Consider the following 21608-nt stretch of genomic DNA (forward strand, 5'->3'; position numbering starts at 1 on the left):
CCAATTTGGAATCTTCACATTATCCTAAAGCACCTGGATGCCACGCAAGGATTAAGCTGCAGTGTGTTTTATGAGACCTCGGTCACTTCAGCAGAGAAACTGGATGGGAAGAGTCAAGGTCAGGTTAGAGAAGAGACAAATAGTTTATCGGATAGAGAACAGACTTGGGGTTGCCAAGGGGGTGAGGGAGGAGGGGAGGGAAGGAATGGAAGTTTGGGATTAGCAGAGGCAACCTGTTGTATATAGGATGGATGAACAACAAGGTCCTACTGTAGAGCAGTTGAAACAATATTCAGTATTCTGTGACAAATCTTAATGGAAAAGAATGTGAAGAAGAATATATATATGAGTATACCTGAGTCACTTTGCCATACAGAAGAAATTAACACAACATTGTAAATCAACTTACTTCAATACATTTTTTAAAAAGTTCATCAGGATAGTCTGGGAAAGAAAAGTTGGGGACTTGGATCAGGGCTGGGGCGGGAGGAATGGAGGAGAGGAGAAGGATTTGGGGGTCTGGAGGGAGAAGCATGAGGGTTTGAAGGTTGACTGGTTGCAGGCGTGAGAGACAAAGGAGTCGAGGATGGCACTGAGGCTTCACCTGGAGCAGGTGCTGCTTCATCCACTACAATGACAGGAAAGGGGACGTGGAGCCCCAGTCTGGATGCGGGGGATCCGCTGTGATGCCTGGGAACAGACTGGGGCCTCAGAAGAGATGCTGGCCTGGGCAGCAGATTCGGACTTTTCAGCAGATACAGAAACCCCCAATCACCAGGCAGAACTCCACTGCCCTCGTGGGTTTCCTAGTGACCACCTAGGACAAGGGTGGCGGGGCATCTCCTCTGCATTCAACTCACACAAAGTGAACCAAGGTTGCCTGTAGAAGAGGGAGAGAAAATGAGACCAGAACCGTCTAAGCAGCACAGGTGCGTGTGCCACCCTAGTTCCCCTTGCAGGAGACGAGCATGCAGCCTAGAACCCTGCCATCCCCCCAAGTCATCTAACTTTACTGATGAAAATGATAAAAGTACTCTTTGCAATTTCCTTTCCTTTAGAGAAAACGTCTACCGTATATACGTTTTAATAGCTTATGTTCCTGTAGTACTCAAAACTTTAAAAATCTGTTCACGCCTTACTGTAAAGAGTCACTAATTCTTTTTGCTAAAAAACATGCTGAGACACGTCTGCTCTCCTGAGGTCCCCTGGAGTGGTGGCTGGAGCCGGCAGGGACTCTGTGCCCCAAATTCACTGCCGCCGTCTCGTCCAGGAACGAGGCCTGGCACGTGGTTTGCAGAATCGATGGACAGAGGCCAACGCCACGTCCGTTGCCTCTGTTCACAGACGGTCCCTCCAGGGGCAGCTGCAGCAGAAGCGGAAGCGATCAGGGTTGGGGGTTACAGGGACGGGTCTGCAGTGAAAGCCAGCCCGCTCTGCTTTTTCCTGAGAAAACGATTGCAGATACAGTGCTGGCTCATGACTTCCCCCATCAGGACGATTCACCCTCACAAAACCCAACAAACTCGGTGTTGAATTCCGGGGTGGGGGGGGGCAGGTCAATGGCTTTCGACTTTCCTTCCTTGTGTCAGAGGTGGCGCTGTCCTGTCTCTGACCACCTGGGAAATCCATTCCAACAACTCAGGACCCCATGGGTTTGCCCCCGAAGGTGCTGGGGTCTCTGGATTCCCCTTCAGTAGACCTGCAAGCTGTCTGGGCTTTGGGAACAGATGCCAGCCTTCGAGGAGGGTCATCGATTGAGGCCGGGAGCCCAGCCACCTGAGAGGGGTGTGGGAGGGGATGAGCAGTCAAGGGCATCCTCCTTCGGGGCCAGGCGGAGGGCAGCAGCCGTGAGAAGGATGGAGAGGAGGGGCCCCTGGACAGGTCGGAGAAAAGGCAGGGGAGGAGGCTGGCCTCGGTTTCTTTACCTGTGCAGTGGGCTCCCAACAGCTCTCCTGTCTCCCTGCTGCGTCGACGACGACCCAGTTCCCTCCCTTCCTGAATGGTTTCGTGCCCAGTGAGTCACCCAGGTGCAACCAGACACAACACACCTGGGAAGGACAGGACGATGGAGCCGGTGGTGCCAGCGCGCTCTGCCTCTTGGATGACTCAGGGGAGCTGCGGGCTGAACGGCACCACCGGGACGGCTTCCTCCACAGCCTGCGAACAGGGTTTAGCCCAGGCCCTTCTGAGAAAGTGGTCATCGAGTTATTCTGCACACGTATTTTACATCAAAGCCAGACCTCCCGTGTCACTATAAGAGGAGCCACCCAGGCCTTCTGATGTGGAAGGGCAGAGCTTTTCCCATGCCCAGCACAGCTATACACCCGCTCAGGAGTCAAGGAGGATCCAATGTCCCACCCGCGGAGTCGCTGTCCTCGGGCAGCTAGAATCCCACGTCTGGAATCGTCAGGGAACAATGCCCCCGAGTCTACAGTGGGTTCTGGGCAGGAAGGGCAGGAGGGGGGCGGGCAGCCCCAAAAGAGGGCGAGCAACGAGGCTGGAGCAGTGCCTGGTCCACAGGAAGAATGCTCTCCCTTTCTCTCTTTCTTTCTCTCTGTATGTCTCTCCTTGTCTCTCTCTCTCTTTCCTGTCTCTCTCCCATCTCTCTGTCTCTGTCTCTCTCTCTGCATTTACGATGGTGACCAGAGGATGCGCCACTGGAGAACCAGCACCTGTCACCAAACCACCCAAACAAAGAGCTGCACTGGGCAGGTTACTGGAGGGCCAGCGGCCTGTGCGTACTTTCTGGGCAAGGGAGAGGGCTGTGAGGTACCCTCCTGTGACCTACTCGGCCTGGCACTGTGGGCACGTGCCTGGCTTCCCCTCGGCAGGCCACGCAGCTCTGCCTCTGTGTGTTACTGACTCATCTTGTTCCGGGGGTTACAGACATCCACAGCATTCGAAGATAAAGTCAGAGCCATAGAAGGGAGTGAAGACAGCAGGCCAGGGAGGAAGGCAGAGCTGCGGCCAGACCCCAGGGCCCGCACCCCGAGAGGGTCGCCCGTCTGCCTGTGAGAGACTCAGGGACCCAGTGTCCACCCTGTGACAACCGATTCTTCAGCCGAAAGCAGCATTTCCATGTGACCTCAAGTGCCTCTGTATCAGAGGCGTTTTCCCAGCACCCGCCACGGCCTCATATCTTGGGGGGAGGGGGTCCCTTATTTCCAGGGAGTGGGCCAGGCTTGGGTTTTGAACCCAGGCCCTCAGAAAGGGTGGAAGAGCCAGAACCCAAAGCCCGGGGAGATGGAGGCGGGGCTGTGAGGCTCTGGGCCGGCACCTTAGAAGCGGGGCAGGCGGGTTGAGGTACCAGAGGCAGGAGGGGGCTGGCGCCCGGGCCCAGGAGTGCTCACTGCAGGCGGACCTGGGCCGGAGATGGCGGGGTCCTGGACGCTGCCAAGTCACCAGCAGCCTGTCTGAGCCCCCGCCCCACAGGGGACCAAAAGCTGAGCCCGGGCTGATCGGATTCAGACACGGAAGAACGGCGCCATCCTTCTCTCCAGGGTGCTTCTCACGTTCTGGATTCTGTTTGCTCGATTTAGCGACATCCTGGGTCCCCTGCTGCCCCCAGAGCCTGAGTTCAGGGCCTAGCCTCCCTCCCTCCGGTCAACCACCCTGGGACAAAGACCCCGTGTCCCAGGCCCTCCCGAGCGGCGATCTCCTTACAGGCGTGCCAAGCAGATAATCCCCATCTCCCGGTCCCGCGGGGCTGAAACGTGGAAGCTGGTGCGCTGTGCCCTGCGTGTGCCGTGCACTCGGTGGCTGAGGGGCCGCACTCCCCACAGGAGCAGGAATTAAAGGAGTGTCCAGCAGGAGAACCCACAAAAGTACACCGGGGCAGCTGCCAGACACCAGCAGATGTAGACCACCGTCCTGGGTGGGACCCTAGCTGCCCGCAGGTCCTGTCTGGGGGACGTGTGCAGGTGTGGCCCGGGGCCTCGGGGGGCTGCCAGGATGAGTGAGAGCCCCAGTTTCCTCCAGGTTGTAGGGAGGTTGTGACCCAGCCCCCTGTGGCCGGTGTGAGCTCCCGGCACGGTGCTGGCACGTCATCAGGCTGTGTCAATATTTACCATTTTGGGTTGTACGTTTTCAACAACCTGGGATTCAGGTTTACGCTTCAGGGGTAAAAGTGGGTCAGGGAAGTTGGATCCAGAATGATGTCACTGTGAGAGGTGTGGTTTCCCCCCTGACCGTGGTCAAAGCCAGAGTGCCTGGCCTGAAAACAGCGCAGAGCAGGGTTAAGCAGTGTGGGACCTGGGACTGTGGCATGGGGACCCTGGGGGCCCGCGACCAGCCCTGGGACCCTCTTCCCCATCCAGGCAAGCTCCCACACTGAGGATGCCCCATCTCTTCCTTTGGCTTCAAGGAACTCCATGCTCTCCTGTATCTCTTGGTTCCCTGGAATTCTCCAGTTGGCCCAGACAGAATCTCATTTTGCCAAAATACATCAGCATCTGACATTGTCAGTTCTTTAAGGCTAAAATTCTCTGAACACTCTCTGAAGAGTGCGGGAGTTTAGCAGTAAGATCCTATAATTTTTGCAAAACCCAAAGAAAACAGAGTCCAGTGGTGCATGCCAGCCCCTCCCCACACAGAATTTACTTCTTCTTAAAGCACAGACCTCACCACCGGGCAGAGATTCCGGTTTCCTCACTTACCCACTGGGGCAGGCACCATTCGCTGCCAACCCAATATCCATTTCCCCACATTCTAACCAACAGGACCCCAATTATGCCCAGGCAGGTAACATGCCCAGCTAAAGGTACTCGCCTCTTCAGACTCACTTGAAGCTAAGGATGGCCACATGACAGTTCTGGCGAATAAGACATAGACAGAAATCTGCTGGGGCTTCTGAGGAAGTTTTCCTTCCCTGAAACAGGGACCACCCTTCCTTCTACCATTCTTTCCTCCTCCTTGAACCATAGGCACAATGCCTGGAGCTGCAGCAGCCATCTTGCCATCATGAAGCAATTATCTGGGAATGAAAGCCAACATTAAGGGTGGTAGAGCAGAGAGACAGAAAGAGCCAGTGTCCCTGATGGCATTGTTGGGCCACTGCACAAATGCGGGGCCTACCACGTGACTTCTTCTAACATGAGACAAAAGCATTATCAAACCTGGGTTATTTGTGGGGAGAGTGTTATTTGCAGGTGAACGCTCTTAGAATGTACCTGAGTTTATATGGGAGGCTTGGTAATGTGATCAGAATTGACCTGGATTGAAGTCAGGAGGGCATTCTGGCCAGTCACAGGCGTATTGTTGCTGATAAAGACACAGCAGGCAACCACGGACGGGCTTCCTGGATAAAGGTCCACTACTGAGGCCACGCGGCCACATTCTGCCTGTCCCCAGAGCCCTACACGGTGACTGTATGCCCTGGGGTGGTCTTGGAGTCCTATGGGATCTGCTAATGAGTCGAGCAACACAGAGGCAGAAACTCTGCTTCTCTGGACCTCAGCTTTTGTTGGTTGATTGCTTTTCTTTTGTTTTTACTATACATTAGGGTTCCTTCCTGATCCATCCTTCTCTACGCCTGGCTGAGGCTGGCAAGATGGCCAGTAGGTGGAGGCGGAAAGGGCAGAGAGAGATTTCATTGGAAAACCTTTTCTAACTCTGGTAAGATAACCACGTATTGTTAGAGGTGTTTCCACATAAAACAGAACTGTTTCTATCAGAGAAGTGTTTTGGTTTTCTTCCTGTTTGACAAGAATGCACAGCAAGTATCACGGGTGTTGGTATGAACTCAGCATCCTGAACCCAAATATTTACGTTCCAGGTGAATTAGTCTCGCTCCCGTCTCTGCTGGGTCAGTTCAGGTACCAGCCTGCACACAGGAAAGAGTGCCCTGCCCGGGATCCAGAAGGCTCGGGGCCCCTGAGGGAGGTCGCGTGAAGCCTCTGACCCCACTTGCTCAGCGAGAGTCCTGAGAAATCAGAGTGATCCCGTGGCCCTTGCTCTGCAAATACGCAGCTGCAGCCACGGCCAGACACGCCCGGCTGCCTTCCGAGAACCGACGGCATAGCAGGACGCAGGACGCAGGTCACGTGGTGAAGGGCTCCCCCCCACCCCCCGCCACCCCCGCTGCATCCTTCAGGAAGGGCTGCTCCCGACGTCCTAGAGGGCCGGCTGCCCAGAGAAATCCAAGCCGCGTCAGTTCTGTAAGGCAGGGCTCTGGGGCTTCAGCAGACACCTTTGCTGGGTCCCCTGCTCTGTCCTTCTCGCCCCCCCCCCACCCTAGCATCCCAAATTCAGCAATAGGGTCATGCCCATCCACCCCTCATGTGTGTAATCAACAGGATTCGTGTTTCTATTACTCCTGCAGAAAAACCTGACGGCTCTCAGGACACTTGGGGGCCGGAGATGGAGGAGAGAGGCTGGGACTTACACCTCTCCAACAACAGAAACTACACTGACTCTCCCACCCCGATCCAGGTGAGCCCAGGGAAGCCAGGGCCAGGCTGTTAATTTTGTGTCTCTGGCTCCAGACATGGGGCTTGCATACAGTAGGTGCTCAATGCTTGTTCCATTGAGCTATTCCTTTTTTATTTGAAATAAGGGCATGCATTTGGCTTTGAAGAAAAGGCTCTTTTTTTGCTTTTGAAACTCAAAAAGAGATCTATAAGGCTATAATAATTTAGGCATCTTCATTTAGCTTGAGGCTTTCAGATAATTTCACATCACAAGGTGTTTGATGTTCACAGTGGGCCCATTTGGGACAAAGCACTAAAGAACACACACACACACACATCCTAGACAGGCCATTTTTCTCAAGATGTCTTCCATATAAGATGCTCCATTATTTTATGTACATCTAAGCGAAAATAGCTGCTACCAAATAAACTATGATATGCCATCATTTGGAAGATGTCTCCCCATTTCAGAGATGTTAAAATGTGGCCTTGAGTCAAGGAAGTATAGTTATTTATCTTGACTTAATGTGTGCCATCATATATATACCTGAAATAAATTTAAAAACTGAGACAGTAATTACGAACTATGTGGTTTGGTACAGGTGACACACACCATGGGAATTCAGAGGGCAGAAGTGCCAGCTGGTGCTGAGTCAGATCGAGGAAGGATTTGAAAAGAAGGTGACGTTATTTGGGCCCTGAAGAGTGAAGCTCTAGCTGCAAGGAGAGGCCAGGAAGTGACATCATGGAAAATCCTCGGAGCAAAGGCATAGGGAGAGGATCAGGGTGGGGCGGGCATAGGCAGGGGCAGCAGGTGCCGGGGAGCCAGTCAGACTGACTGCAGCTCAGGTGTGATGGCGAGGATGACCAGTCACCTGTGCACGGAGCTCTTCACACACTATCACATCTCCCCCATCACGCCCCACAGGTGAGGCAGTTTCCCCCAGGAGCACACGTCGTGTACTCAGGAAGTACTCCCAGGAGAGCCTGGTAAAGGGCTGGGACAACCAGATCAGGGACCAGAAGAAGGTCAAGTCCCAGCCTGATCTCACAGGGGCACTGAGCGTACGACACATCTCAGAGAAAGAAGCTGGGTGCGCCCCTGTCAGCCTGGTCTGGGAGCCTGGGTGGATGCAGATCCCCAGGCACTGCCGACTCACTAAGACGTGTGGCAAAGTGGCTCCTTCAGGCAATCCTCCAAGGAGACCTGCGGATGACGGCTGTTCCAAGCAAACCCACAAGGAAGCCAGGAGGTTCGCAGGTGTGGGGAATGGGTTTGGGGAGCACCTGGGCACAGCTCCAGTGGGGTCAGCCCAACAGGCATCATTCCCCTTGTACAGGTGAAGACGACTGAGGTCTCTAAGGTGACACTACTGAGAGCTAGGAACAGGCTCTCTGACTCTGAATAAAGCACTTATCCATTCAATGAGCAATTTTTTTTCACTTTTTTTTTTGCTACAGCCAACTGCTGAGCAAAGGATTTGATTTCACAGTAAAGAAACTTGAATTAAAATGGGAAAAACAAAACCATCAGTGAGCTGTGGAATTTTTCAACTATCTTTTTTTCCCTTTGTTCTACATTAAAATAGAAAGATATAGATAGATGATAGATAGATAGATACATAGAAGATAAATAGATAGATGGTAGAGTGATAAAATAATACCGTAAGGAAAGTATAAGACAAAAAACAAGTTGGAGAAAAAAACAAAACAAAACAAAAACAAGTCGGAGAAAATATTTACAACTTGTACCACAGAAAATGTGCTATATCACTAATATAAGAGCTGCCAAAAATCAGGGAAGAAAAAGACCAACACGTCAATATTTTAAGTGGGCTGGAGATATGAACAGCAACTCACAGAAAATGAAATGCAAATGGGCTTGGAAAAGATGCTCAAACTCATATTAAGAGAAAGGTAATATTTTAAAACCACAAAAGATACTATTTCCTAGCTATCGGAATGACAAAAAGTCAAAAGCTTGATGACACATGCAGTTGGAAAAACTGTACAAAATAGGCATTCTCACACACTGCTTGTGGGAGTGCAAAATGGAACTACCCAATACAGAGGGCAATTTGACAGGGTCTACCAAGATTTCATGTTGATCCAGTGATAAACAATAAATAATAAAATGCTAGAAATGTATCCCAAAGATACACTGGCAAAATTAGTACATGATATCTATTCATTGCGGTGTTACTCAGAATAGCAAAATACAGGAGGAAAAACAATTGTCCATCAATAAACTGTGTTCCTTTCATATATGGAGTGCTATGCAGCTGTAAAGAGGAGTAAGGAAGGTCTTGAAACCCTGCTACAGAGTGTTCTCCAGGACGTATCAGTAAGGGAAAAGTCAAAGTGCAGAGCAGGGTGTATAACATGCTACCTTTTTGTAAGAAAGGAGAATAAACAAACACAGATTTTTGATTACATTTTTTAAAAAATGGAAAAATAAATCAAAACTCAATAAACCATTACCCATAGGGGGAATTAAAAAAACAGGTGGAAGGGACTGGAATGAAAGCCAGACCTCTGTGAAGGCATCTTGCGGGGTGTTATTGAAGGTGGTTCCTAGAACACAGATTCCCACGGGGAACGTGATGGGCAGCCAATCAGTTTAGCGGCGGCAATTGTGCTGGAGCCGTCTGGAGCTGACTTGTACCAAGTTGCAAGAGGCAAGTATTAAATATTCAGGAATTTTGCAAGCTGGTTGTTAAACTACTGGTAACTTTGTACCGGACGTGATCAAGGTGTGCCTGTGCGAGGACTGGCTCAGATCCGGGAGCTGCGAGAAGGACCAAACTTTCTACTGGGGTGATTGTCCTCCCCTTCCTGGTCAACCAGCTTAGATTTCTGTTATTTGGGGGGCGGGGGGTATTTTGTTTTGCTTTTACAGGTTTTTGAAGAGTAGGCGAGTGATATGTTGGGAAACTAGCCTTCCAAAAAAAGGTCGTGATTTGCAGTGTTTTCCAATTTCCTTGATGGAAATGCTCCCACCCCAGAAAGAAGAATCTTTCGATCAAGACAAGTGCATGTAGTAATAATTATCCCAGTTCTTCCCCGCCGCCAGCATTTGCTGATGCAGCAATACTGGGGAAGGTTGAGCGCAGAGTTCACTCCTGAAACAGCATTATGGGCTGTCGACGTGAGACAGAGGGAAGGGAGGTCCTTAGTGGAGTCCTGGCAACATCTAGCTCAGAGCGGGTCCGCCGGGCCCACAAACCAACCCATCGGTCATTCCTGTGTCCCTGGAGGTGTCATTGGAATGGATGTCCTCGGTGTTTAAAACAACTCCAACATTCATTTCCAGGCTTTGGAAGGAATTATCATATTAAGAAAGGTAAGCCTCTGAAATTGCTTTCCCCTACCCTCCCCCACCCCAAGTCAGGATAGTGATTCAAAATCAGCATTGCAACCTGGGAGGAGTGGCAGAAAGTAGTGCTGCTTTAAAGACTAAAGGATGTGGGAGCGGGTCCCGTAATATCTCCATTCGCCAGTCGAGACCCTGCGAAAACCAGTCGGATCCTGGGAAATGACAGTGGACAACTGCAAGTTCAACCAGGGCGTAGCCCCAGTTGCAGCTGCTGTGACAGATGTGCTATGTTTGCTGGAGCAGCTTAACCGAGCATTCAACTGATGGATTTCATAAAATTTAAATAAATTGGATAAATTGGATTTCATAAAAATTTTAAAAGTCTATGGGACTTCCCTGGCGGTCCAGTGGTTAGGACTCCACACTTCCAATGCAGGGGGTGTGGGTTCGAGCCCTGTTCAGGGAACTAAGATCTCACCTGCCACGGGGCACAGCCAAAACATATCGGGCTGGCCAAAAAGTTCGTACGGGTTTTGCTATATACCATCTTACAGAAAAACCTGAACAAACTTGTTGGCCAACCCAATAAATAAAGACATTTTAAAAATACTAATAATAAAAAGTCTATGTATCAAAGGACACTATCAAGAGAGTGAAAAGACAGCCCATAGAATGAGGGGAAATATCTGCAAATCATAATTCTGATAAGGTCCTAGTAACCAGAATACATTAAAAACTCCTATAACTCGACAACAGAAAGACAAACAATCCAATTTAAAATGGGCAAAGCACTTTGACTGACAATTCTCGCAAGAGGATATACCAACAAGCACGAGAAAGGAAGCCCAGTATCACTGGTCATTAGGGAAATGCAGATCAAAACTACAAGGAGATGCCACCTCATGTCCACTAGGGGGGCTATAATTTAAAACAAACGAATAACAAACAGAAAAGAAATATCAATGAGCATGTGAAGAAATTGGAATCCTTGTACATTACCAGTAGAAATGTAAAATGGTACAGCTGCTATGGAAAATAGTCTAGCAGTTCCTCAAAAGTTTAACACAGCATTACCATGTAACCCATCAAATCTACTTCTGTTTTATTTGTAAAGACTTTTAAATTTTATATTGCAAATATTTTCTGGTGGTTCAATATCTTCACTTTGTATACCAAAAAGATTCCTTTTGGGTTCTGATTGAACTTACATCAGCGATGGATGCATCCAGGGAGAGTGGAGATTCTACAGCCTCCAGTTTCTTGCCCACAACTCTCTCGGGTCCCAGTGGACACAGGGTGCGTGTGTTCTTCGGTAATGTTTACTATTTTGTTCACAACTTAATTTCCTAACATTCCTCTTAGGCGCTTTATAGTTTGGGCTGCAGTAGTGCTGGGCATCTTTCCCTGTCGTGTTCTCACATTGGCAGAGCTGGTGTGAGGGAGGGGTTGCCAGCGGCTGGGAGTTTATCTCCCGCCCAGCCGGTACCTGGATGTGACTTAAGAACCGTGGCAGTCACTCAGCAGAAACTTGCGTCGTATGTTCCCTACAAGTTTTCTGGAGCCAAAGAACAGATGGGAAAACAGATTCTTGCAACATACTCACAAGTTTAATGAGTAAAAGCTGATTGTAGAAAACACAGCAGCCCTAATGAAGATCTCGTGCAACCAGCTCCAAACATCAACAAGGAAGGGCAGGCGTGGGAGCCTCCTGCTGGGGCCACGCGCACACCCTGGGGTGGGGGGTATAAAGGCGGACATCCCCAGCACCTCACACACACTCACACACACTCACAGTCCTCACACACACACGCTCACCCTCACACTCACACCCACATTCACACCCTCCTCCAGCCCCCCCCACCCCCACCACGGCCGCGTCCACCCCGTCTGTCTGCTCCAGCGCCCTGAGCTACGGCAGCGGCCCTGCCTGCCCGGTCCCTGCACCGGCTCCTGCTGGCAGGTGGACGACTGCCCAGAGAGCTGCTGCGAGGCCCCCTGCTGCGCCCCCAGCTGCTGCTCCCCGGCCCCCTGCCTGACCCTCGTCTGCGCCCCAGCGAGCTGTGTGTCCAGCCTCTGCTGCCCACCAGCCTGCACCAGCTCCTGCACGGCCCCGTGCTGCCAGCAGTCTAGCTGCCAGCCCTCCTGCTGCACCTGCTCCCCTGCCAGCAGGCCTGCTGCGTGCCCGTCTGCTGCACACCTGTGTGCTGCACACCTGTCTGCTGCGAGCCCGTGTGCTATGAGGCCGCCCCCTGCTCAGGCCCCTTGTGCTGCCAGCCCACCCCCTGCCCCTCGTCCTGCTGCAGACCCTCCTCCTCCGCGTCCCACCTCTGCCGCCCCTTGTGCTCCCACCCCACCTGCTGCGTCCCCAGCTCGGGCACGTCCTGCTGCTGATCAGCTAGATCGTCTGCCCCCCACAAGCTGCTGTCTCTCGGGAGCCCCTGGAGACCCTCTGCTGGCGCTGGGACCTCCCCTCTCCCCGTCGGTTGACACTCAGTGGCTGCCCAGAGGAAACCCCCAGAGGGGGTCCTCCTCAAAGACATAGTCTCGAATCTGAGTTCAAAGCAGCTGAGAGACCACAGGATCTGAAAGCGGGTGCCATCTGCACACTCTGTGTCCCTTCCTACCCCAGGGCCCACCCTCCCCAAAGCCAGCAAGGGGGACGGGCTTGGGGGCAGAAGGCTCGGACGCTGAGCGGGCCCTGGGCTCCTCCCATGCCCACGCCCTTGCTTGTGCAGGTTAAAGGTACGTGCGGAGTAGCAGAAACCCTGTTGGGTCGGGATCTGAGAGTCCAGGACGAGCACCATTGGAGGGAGGTGCCCACCCAGAGGAGGGCTGCCTGCATGCTGGTCTGCGCACGAGCTCCTGTGGGCCCCGAGGGCGGTGCAGGGTCGGTTCAGACATCACTCGTTCTACTCAAGATTTCAAGGCCTGAGTGAGGAGGCACAGAGCAAAAATGACACCTTGTGAATAAACCCTCAGGACAGTAGGAGCATGAGCCTGCAGTCTCAGTGGACCACCAGCACTAGAGTCAAGTGGGCAGCAGTCAGACTGATGACGTCAGCATCTGGCACCCTACTTATCCCCCAGTCACGGACAGGCTGATGAGGTCCATAGGAGCAGAACAGTGGAGGCCAGGCAGGAGGGACCAGGAACTGAAGGCGCCTCCCAGGGGGCCCCGCCCCCACCTCAGCTCAGCTCCATCCAGGGAAGAGGGGACAGAGCAAAACGCGAAGAGGACCTTTAAACAGGAAATGGTCAGATTGCAAACCTGCCTCAGCTCTTAAATCTCTTGCCCGAGTTTATTCAAGACCTGTACCCTTTACCTGCTCATTCAAGTTTTAAGAAAATATAACCATCTCCATATGGACCATGGACAAAGGCCTTGACGGACTCTGCATAGCACAGAGTTAAAAAGACGTAGAGAAGGTTCCACTTCACCCCAGCGCAAGAAAAGTGAGGTACAGGCACGTTGACACACGCGGAAACCAGAACCTACAACCCACAGGGACACCAAATCGTCCATCAGAAGGATGAGCAGGGCGTCTTCGGGGTTCCTGACAGGACAGCTGTGTCACCACGGACAACACAAGCAGGCACATGTGGCCGCATGTGCACCAAGCGACACCAAGCAGAAAGCAGGCTGACTGCTGGCGCTGTGGGTGTCCACGCCGGTCAGGCCACAGCGCAGACGCGGAAGGAGAGAATCGGTTAGGGACATCCAGGTCTCTACTTTGGAGAGCTTCTTTAGAACATGTTTGTAACAAAACAACAGTTCTAAATCCTCCGAGAGCCTCCAGATCTCAGGCGCACGCCTCTGTCACCGTGACACATCTATCATCCATGCGACTAAGACACGGACAGTCACCACCCTCAAAGGCATCCCATGAAACAAGAGCAACCCGCGAAGCCTTGCTCCCCTGCCTGGTGGACAGCGCAGGTGACACCCTGGGGGTGTCCGGGAGGGTGTCGGAAAGGCCAGGAGGTGACATGAAATGGGCTGGCTTGGATACAGGTGAAAATAAACAGGCCTGGCAGGGAGGTTTGGTTTGAAAGCAAGGATGGTGAGAAAGTGCCGGAGTAGTGGGTGCTCTAAGAATTCCTTCTGCACTTCACACCCTCATGATCATGTGACATCACAGTGATGGAAGTTTCTAGATATGTGCCTTCCAACAGGAAGGATGCCCTGATGGCACTCCTTGGACTATTTCTTGGTTCCCAAAGAGCTCCCCGCTGGCGCCCTGCTGTGGCAACAGCTTCCTTCTCTTGGGGATGGTGCCTTCTCTGGGCATCCCCTCAACCCCCTCCCCAGGATGGCCCCAGTGCCCTTGCACTCGAGGGGCCCACGTTCACACCACAGGGGCTGAGCCGGCCCTTTCTGGGCCATCCCACACGCAGGCCTGCACCTTCCTCCCATAATCGCCATGATTCCGGACATGAGTGGGGCCTTTGTGCACAGTGAACTCGTCAAGTGTCAAGTGAGGCGGGATCCTCAAATTGGACTCTCCTGGTTCCTGAGGAACCAAGAGTTCAGATGCCACAGGACAAGGGGAACGGCGGCACGGCCACGCGGGTGCACGAAGGAGGGGCCGGACTCATCTTGCAGCTTTTATTTTTTTTTTTTAATTTTTATTTATTTATTTATTTATTTATGGCTGTGTTGGGTCTTCGTTTCTGTGCAAGGGCTTTCTCTAGTTGTGGCAAGTGGGGGCCAGTCTTCATCGCGGTGCACGGGCCTCTCATTATCGCGGCCTCTCTTGTTGCAGAGCACAGACCATCCTGCAGCTTTGAGCTGCCCCTCTGGTGGGTTGAATTGTGTCCCCCCCCCAAAGATATGCTGAAGTCCTAACTCCCAATACCTCTGAATGTGACCTTAGTTGGAAATGATGTCCTTACAGATGTGATCGTGTTAAAATGAGGCCAGTGGGCTGCGCCCTAATCCAAAGACATATGACGGTGTCTTTATCAAAAAAAAAACAAACAAGGAAACTCTGGACACAGAGGCATGAGCAGAGGGAAAATGTTGTGAAGATGAAGGCAGAGATCGGGGTGATGCCTGTACGAGCCGAGGAGCCCCAGAGACGCCAGCAAACAAACGGCAGGAGCCGGAAGAGGGGATGGATTCTCGCTCGACGCCCTGGGAAGGGACCAGCCCTGCCCACACCCTGATCTCCAATTCAGGCCTCCACACCGGGAGACCATACGTGTGTGCTGTTTAAGACAGTACCCTGGCAGCGGCCAGGCGGCCCAGCTTTGCAAAGGCTCCCCCTGCACCACAGCCCGCAGGCACCCGGCACGCGCTGGCCCTGCAGCCATGACGCCCAAGAGGAAGGTCAGCTCCCCTGAGGCAGTGGTGAAGGAGGAGCCCAAAGGAGACCGGCGAGGCTGTCAGCTAAACCGGCCCCTGCAAAAGTGGAAACGAAGTCAAAAAAGGTGGCAGGAAAGAATGTATCTTCAGACAAAAAAAGTGCAAACAAAAGGGAAAAGGGGAGCAAAGGGAAAACAGGCTGAAGTGGCTAACCAAGAGACTAAAGAAGACTTACCTGCAGAAAACGGAGAAACTAAAAACGAGGACAGCCTGACCTCTGATGAAGGAGGAGAGAAAGAAGCCAAGTCTGATTAATATCACACACACCCAGTCCTATCAGTGGTCCCTGTTTCCCTTCTTGTACGACCCAGAGGAATATTTTTATCAACTATTTTGCAAATGCAAGTTTTTTAGTAGCTCTAGAAACATTTTTTAAAAGGAGGGAATCCTACCTCATCCCACTTTTTTTAAGTGTAAATGCTTTTTTTTTTTTTTTTAGTTTCCCAAGGAAATTTTATGGATGGCACTAGTTTATTTCCCTTCCAAAAAAACCAACTGAAGCTAAATGAAGTAAACAGTCTCAAATTTTTATTGTCTTCATAATAAAACAAAATATGAAGCTGAGAACTGGATCACTTGGCCCTTTCTCTTCTTATCTCTTCCCAGTTCAAAATGCCTGCATCTCTCAAGAGCCAGGATTCTCTTAGATCTGCAGTTGGGCTCAACGCATTCAAGCCTCAGCACAATCTTCTTTGTAGTTTCAGCCTTTTTCCGGAAAATCGGCTTAGTCTGCCCACCATAGCCACTCTGCTTCCTGTCAGAACGCCGCTGTCCCTGGGCATACAGAGAATCCTTGCCCTTGTACTGTGTCTCTTTGTGGGGCTGGTGCTTGCCACTCTTACAGAAAGTCCAGTGGGTTTTAGGAATGTTCACCATGTTTGAGAGAGCGCTGTCGGCACGGAAGGAAGGTAAATGTCTTTTTTTAAGAGGTGAAATCACTTGCTGTTTATTTTTTGGTACAATGAGAAAATAGTGGGATATTGAATATGGGAGGTTTTGATTGTCTTGGGTGTCAGCTTAACATTCCACAGATGGGGGGTAGCTTCTATATCCTATAATACAAAGCATACTACATGGCAATTTGGAGTCAGTTCCGCATTTAATGTCTTGAACACTTTAAATTACTTCTCTTCCCACGTTGTTTTTGGTAGAATTGTTTCCTAAAGCAAACCACTCACCCCTTGATCTTGGCTTTCCTGGGCAGAATTTTGTGCACTCTGTAACAACTTTGGTCGTGGTAGTCCAGTTCTTCTAGTAACTGTTAATGTGCTGTGAACGATTGACAATTTGAGTATGTAGTGCGTGTGATATTAAATTGTGAAATAGTGGGACTTACGATGTAACAGCATATCAATATTTGAAGATATTGGTACTTGGTATCCTGTCAAGGAAAATTGCCTCCAAATTTTAAGCTGGAACGTCACTTGAATAACTGTTCAGAAAAGAATCACAACTACATGATTTTTTAGATTTTTGGTACGAATGTTAAGAATTGTGTACAAATTGAAATGTCTGTGTACTGCTCCTCAAAACAACCAGCAAAACCCAAATACTCTGCAGCCCTGGACGTTACCCCAGCCTCTCCCCAACTCCAGCCCCCTAGAGAGGGTGGAGAAGCCAGGAGGGGGTCTGTGTGTCAGGGGTCCAGGCCCGTGCCTGCCGAGGTCAAGAGCCGTCCCTGGAGAAAGCTGTGCCATGTCCCCCGCTCCTGAGGAGGAGGGACTGGGGCAGTTATGTCCTCTGCAGGCAAAGGAGGGGCTCCCAGGGTGTCACCAAGAGTGTGACAGAGTCCCCTGCAGGGAGGCCCAGCACTGCCCGGTGCCAAGGTGCCCAGAACCTGTACTGGATGCTCAGGGGCAGGGTGGCCTGAGAGTCCCCACACGCGGGAGAGAGGACAGGGCCGACTCAGGCCAGGGGAGAGAGCCTGGAGCGGGACAGACCTGGGCAGAAACAGCATCAGCTACAGCGAGCGCCAGAGAAGGGCAAGGACCAGCTGGAGGGGCTTCCTCCCGCGGCTGGGGGCTGAGGGTCCTACCGCCCAGCAGGAAGGGCCCCCGAGGAAGAATGGGCTCCAAGACCGCACAGCAGGGCGAGGGGAGCCGGCTCCGTAGCCCTGAGTGGCTCTCCTCCTTCCCTTCGTTCCCCGACCTCTGCCCACGGCACTGATGGTCACGGTGCAGCTGGCAGGACCACGGAGGGAGGGTGGAAGTCCGAGGCTGTGCCGTCAAGAAGCTGGACTGTCCTGCGGCTGCCCTAACAAGTGCCAGGGACACGTGGCTGAGACAACACAAAGTGTCACCTCACAGCTGTGGAGGCCAAATCGGGAGTGAGTCTCACAGGCCACAGTCACGATGTGGGCTGCCCGCTTCTCGCCGGAGGCTCCGGGCAGAATCTGATCCTCGTGTCTTTCAGCCGGAGGCACCGCATCCTCGGCTCGTGGCCTAGCGTCTGGCTTCCCTCTTCCCGCGGCCTCCCCTTCTGTGGCCGAGTCTCCCGGCCCCTCTCCCAAGTCCCACCCGGATGACTCAGGACCATCCCCGATCACGATTACTTTGCTCCCGTCCGCAAAATCGCTTTGCCGTGTGAGGGGACGCGTCACGGTCCTGGGGGAGGGCCGTGGGCATCTCTGGGGGACCACGGAAGGTCCCCGCGAGGCTCTTTCCACCCCATCGGGAGGCGGGGGAGCCCTGCTTGCCAGTGGAGCATCTCGTTTCCATTTAGACTCCGTTGCGGAGCAGAAGACCTTTTCACCTAAACGGGGTCAGTTCAGGAAGTTAGTGACTTGCCCTCAATCCACGCAGAGCAGGGTGAGGACTGACCTGGTGTGTTCGGGGGACAGAGTGGGGTCCCTCGGGCTGAGCGCTGGGAGCTCGCCCCTCGGCCGAGAGGCCGCCTTCCCACGCTCGGTCACCCAGGGCAGGGCAGGAGGGCTGGCAGGAGGGGGCCACACACACAACGGGCTTGCAGCTCACGGGCACACACACAGCAGGCTTGTGGCTCAAAGGCACACAGCAAGAAGCCTGGCAGAAGCTGGGCACACAGGAGGCCGGCTGGCAGCCCTCAGAGCAGCAGGCGTGGCACACGGCAGCATGGGGCTGGATGCGGTCAGGGCAGAGGACAGGGCTGGTCCAGAGGCTCCTGCCCCGGGGCCACCTTCATACCCGGGCTGTGGCGTCCTGGCCACGAGGCACCCGGGTGTCTTCCTCGTGGCGGTCTGTTGTCTTTCCTCCTCGTCCCCCACTCGGGTCTCTTCCTGGGGTTTCCAGTGGCAGTGACTCAGTTCAGGAAGCTCCTTCTCAGCTGGAGGCTGACGGTGACCCAGCGGCCCTGTGATTTCTGGAATCGGAGCCTGGCTTGGATGGGGAAGGGCCGTCAGGTGGGAACGGGGGCCCCACTTCATGGTTTTCAAGGCCCTCTCCAGTTTTACACACCCTGTGCTTTGTCCACACAAGTACGGCCACACTCACTGCACCAGCGTCCCCATTTCGATTTGGAAACTCAGTGATCCAGAAGGTTCTCCCTCAGGGTCGGGCGCCTCACTGGGGGCTGTGGCCACGTCATGGCCATAATCGTAACGGCGGGGTTCCAACTTTGTGCCAGGGCTGAGCTAAGCATTTTACGTGGACTCTCTCGTAACTGATCAATTATCAATCCTGCCACCATTCAAGGGGCAGGGGATACCCCATTTGCACAGATGTTCAATCAGGAAGATCTGGAAGGATCCCAGGATGTTTGCACGTTCTCACCACTGCAAACGGAGAAGCAGGCATTGAGGCTGCTCGGCCTCACTCTGGAATCCATGGCCTTTCCATTGTGCCTAACGGTGCTGGGACCTTAGGGGTGGTCTGAGATTCTTGGATCTGTAAACTGGAATATTTTAAAATCAGATTTGGGGATTCTGTCCCGTATTTCTTCAAAATATTCTTAGGCTTCAATGTCATTCTCTTCTCCTTCTTGGGTTGAAATTCCTTGCATGTTAGCCTTTCTGATATGGTCTCATAGTCCCTCTTCATTTTTCTTAACTCTTTGTGCCTCTTCTTCAGATTGGGTTCTTTCTACTGATGTGTCTTCAATTCACCGAATCTTTCGTCTTCCCTCCACGATGCGAGTCAGTCCCCCTGCTCCCGTTCCCCAGCAGCCCATGCTGCTCCTGGAACACGCCGGTTTCTGCAGCAGGGTCCTCACACCCCCCTGCCTGCCTCTGCCTGGAGCCCCGCCCCCGCCCCTCACTGCACCCAGTGCCGGCTCAGCATCACCTCCCCCCCCGAGGCCCCCAGACCACCCACCAGCACCCACTTCTCTCTATCAGCCGAACCTGCTTTCCTTTCCAGGCCTCAGCGCCCCCCGGAATGATTCCATGCATTCATTTTCCATTTATTCATTGCGCTGGTAGGCTCATGAGGCCGGACATCTCTGTTGCCAGCCCACAGCATAATCTGTTGCATGAACAAATCAGTTCTTGTACGATTACGATAAGGCAGAGCTGGCAACTTTCTGTAAAGGGCAGAGAGTGAGTATCTCAGGCTTTGCAGCCACATGGTCTCACTCACAACGACTCAGCGCTGTCGGGGAAAAGCAGCCTTAGACACACTAAACGCACGGGCGTGTCTGTGCCCCAGAGAACTTCCTCACACACAAGCAGCAGGACAGACTTGTCTCACAGACGGCAGTTTGCAGACTCCTGCTTCAATGTTTTCCTGTGCGAAATAAAAACCCAAAATACATGACGGCCTCAAAGTCTTCACTGACGGCATGAGACAAAAAGGAGTAAAAGGGTACAGCACTCTGAGTGGATCCTGGGGTGCTCTGTGCACAGCGATGGCCTGGAGAAACACCACGAACCCCACGGGAAGGCAAACCAGAGCATCCTGTTTGCAGAAGGAGGAACTGGCCTCAAAGCCAAACTAATTTGTGGTGGACAGCAGCACAGGAGAGCGCGTCCCAGGATAACAAGATGCTGGGGAAGCACGATGGCGGCAGCCACGAGGAAGTCAACAGCTGTGCTTCTGTGTCGCTGGAACGCCCACGGCCCGGGTATAAAGGCCCAGGGGTGGCAGCCTGCAGACATCACCACTCTCCTCCCGACACCAGCCAAGCCCCACGCCACCGTGTGCCACACCAGCTGCCCCTCGGGCTGCCAGGCCACCTGCCGCGTGCCCAGCTCCTGACAGCCGTCCTGCTGCGGGTCCAGCCCCTGCCAGGTGACCGGCGTGCCCGTGAGCCGCAAGCCAGGTGTACATGTGCCCGTGAGCCGCAAGCCAGCTGTATACGTGCCCGCGAGCCGCAAGCCAGCTGTATACGTGCCCGCGAGCCGCAAGCCAGCTGTAAACGTGCCCGTGAGCCGCAAGCCAGCTGTATACGTGCCCGTGAGCCGCAAGCCAGCTGTATACGTGCCCGTGAGCCGCAAGCCAGCTGTATACGTGCCCGTGAGCCGCAAGCCAGCTGTATACGTGCCCGTGAGCCGCAAGCCAGCTGTATACGTGCCCGTGAGCCGCAAGCCAGGTGTATACGTGCCCGTGAGCCGCAAGCCTGCTGTGTGCCTGCCCGCGAGCTACAAGCCTGTGCGTGTGGCCTCCTCCTGCCACTCCTCCGTGTACCGCCAGCCCTCCCGCCCCGCACTGCTCTGCAGACCCGCCCCCTGCAGCACCCCTTCCGGCTTCCTATCACGCGCCTCCTCCCAGCGGCTCCCACTGCAGACGGGGTCACACCTGCACCCCTCCCGGCACGAGTCCTCGGCGGGCCTCCAGGTTCTGCACGTGGCAGGCGACGAGCACGCTCAGCCAACCCTCTGAACTCGGGCGAGGAGGTGGCAGGATGATCTGGACCCTTCTGTGAGCTGGCACATCCCCCCTGGGAAGCCCTGGTCCCCAGGGTCCTCCTCTGTCTCCAGCAGGAAACCACGCTCCACGTGAGCCACATAAATCATGCTTTCTCAATGCAGTCTGTCCCCCGGTTTTAGCTTCACATATTTTTGAAGTTTCCTTCCTGAAAGTATATACAAATCACAAGCACGGAAGACCCTCCTCAAAGAGCCCTCTTCCCGATGGCTCAGCTGAAGGTGGAGGGTCCTTGGTGGGTGGAGGGTGGGGAAGGTGTGTCCTCACGTCCACCACTCGAGACTCACATTGTGGATGGGGAAGGACTTCCCCTCCCTCTGAGTGGGGCACAGGAAACAGGCCTGGGTCCAGGGTCCCACCTGGTGCCTAACGGATGTCTATACAGGGAGGGCTGGAAACACACAAACCCACCACCCACACAAAGGGGGGTCCGGCCATCCCAGGGAGAAGAGGCAGAAGTCTGAGAAAGCCTCACCCCCAAGCCCCAGGCACACAGGGCCCGCCAAGGCTGACCCTGCGCCAGGACCAGAGACCCCCCCCTCCCCCCGCCGGCCCCCTGGCTCCAGCCTGGCCAGCACAGATGCCTGAGCAGCGTCGTTCCCCACCAGGGAAAGGCAGACGCGTGTAGAGGTCCCTTCTGTGTGCCGGGCATGCAGGACAGCCGAAAATATAGGACAGAGTGA

At 53.4% G+C, this 21608-nt stretch overlaps 4 pseudogenes across 4 annotated transcripts; 3 read left to right on the forward strand and 1 right to left on the reverse strand.

Annotated features, from left to right (window-relative positions):
* The first annotated feature begins 586 nt into the window (after window positions 1-586).
* On the forward strand, window positions 587-12114 carry LOC309660409 (annotated as a pseudogene). Its single transcript has 5 exons — window positions 587-613; window positions 1271-1389; window positions 2016-2218; window positions 6320-6429; window positions 11518-12114. The product of its transcript is annotated as an uncharacterized misc_RNA (transcript).
* Window positions 12115-14076: 1962 nt separating this feature from the next.
* LOC309659645 (non-histone chromosomal protein HMG-14 pseudogene) lies at window positions 14077-15609 on the forward strand (annotated as a pseudogene). The gene has a single exon. The product of its transcript is annotated as a non-histone chromosomal protein HMG-14 pseudogene (transcript).
* LOC309659644 (large ribosomal subunit protein eL42 pseudogene) lies at window positions 15600-16517 on the reverse strand (annotated as a pseudogene). Its single transcript has one exon. The product of its transcript is annotated as a large ribosomal subunit protein eL42 pseudogene (transcript).
* Window positions 16518-19543: 3026 nt separating this feature from the next.
* On the forward strand, window positions 19544-20880 carry LOC309660411 (annotated as a pseudogene). Its single transcript has one exon. The product of its transcript is annotated as an uncharacterized misc_RNA (transcript).
* Window positions 20881-21608: the final 728 nt, after the last annotated feature.

This window comes from Balaenoptera physalus, assembly GCF_965194825.1.
Source record: "Balaenoptera physalus genome assembly, chromosome: 4".
Taxonomy (NCBI): domain Eukaryota; kingdom Metazoa; phylum Chordata; class Mammalia; order Artiodactyla; family Balaenopteridae; genus Balaenoptera; species Balaenoptera physalus.